Raw genomic sequence first — 1,196 nt, 5'->3', positions numbered from 1 at the left:
TAGCATCACAGGAGGCCCCTCTAAACAGTTCTATGGAGTAGCATCACAGGAGGCCCCTCTAAACAGTTCTATGGAGTAGCATCACAGGAGGCCCCGCTAAACAGTTCTATGGAGTAGCACAGTTCTATGGAGTAGCACCACAGGAGGCCCTCTAACAGTTCTATGGAGTAGCATCAAAGGAGGCCCTCTAAACAGTTCTTATGGAGTAGCAATCACAGGAGGGCCCCTCTAACAGTTCTATGGATAGGCATAACAGGAGACCCCTCTAAACAGTTCTATGGAATGGCACCACAGGAGGCCCCCTCTAAACAGTTCTATGGAGTAGCACCACAGGAGGTCCCTCTAAACAGTTCTATGGAGTAGCATCACAGGAGGCCCCTCTAACAAGTTCTATGGAGTAGCACACAGGAGGCCCCTCTAAACAGTTCTATGGAGTAGCACCACAGGAGACCCTCTAAACAGTTCTATGGAGTAGCACCACAGAGACCCCTCTAAACAGTTCTATGGATAGCGAACGTAGCACCACAGGAGACCCCTCTAAACAGTTCTATGGAGTAGCACCACAGGGGCCCCTCTAAACAGTTCTATGGAGTAGCACCAAGGAGGTCCCTCTAAAACAGTTCTATGGAGTAGCATCACAGGAGGCCCCTCTAAACAGTTCTATGGAATGCACCACAGGAGACCCCTCTAAACAGTTCTATGGAGTAGCATCACAGCGAGGCCCCTCTAAAACAGTTCTAGGAGTAGCATCACAGGAGGCCCCTCTAAACAGTTATATGGAGTAGCATCACAGGAGGCCCCTCTAAACGTTCTATGGAGTAGCATCACAGGAGGCCCCTCTAAACAGTTCTATGGAGTAGCATCACAGGAGGCCCCGCTAAACAGTTCTATGGAATGGCACCACAGGAGGCCCCTCTAAACAGTTCTATGGAATGGCATCACAGGAGACCCCTCTAAACAGTTCTATGGAGTAGCATCACAGGAGGCCCCTCTAAATAGTTCTATGGAGTAGCATCACAGGCAGGCCCTCTAAACAGTTCTATGGAGTAGCACCACAGGAGGCCCCCTCTAAACAGTTCTATGGAGTAGCCTCACAGGAGGCCCCGCTAAACAGTTCTATGGAAGTAGCATCACAGGAGGCCCCCTCAAACAGTTCTATGGAGTAGCACCACAGGAGCCCCTCTAAACAGTTCTAT

This window comes from Salvelinus sp. IW2-2015, unplaced genomic scaffold (genome assembly GCF_002910315.2).
Source record: "Salvelinus sp. IW2-2015 unplaced genomic scaffold, ASM291031v2 Un_scaffold2137, whole genome shotgun sequence".
NCBI lineage: Eukaryota > Metazoa > Chordata > Actinopteri > Salmoniformes > Salmonidae > Salvelinus > Salvelinus sp. IW2-2015.
The sequence above is the reverse complement of the archived record's forward strand: the minus strand, read 5'-3'. Positions refer to the sequence as shown.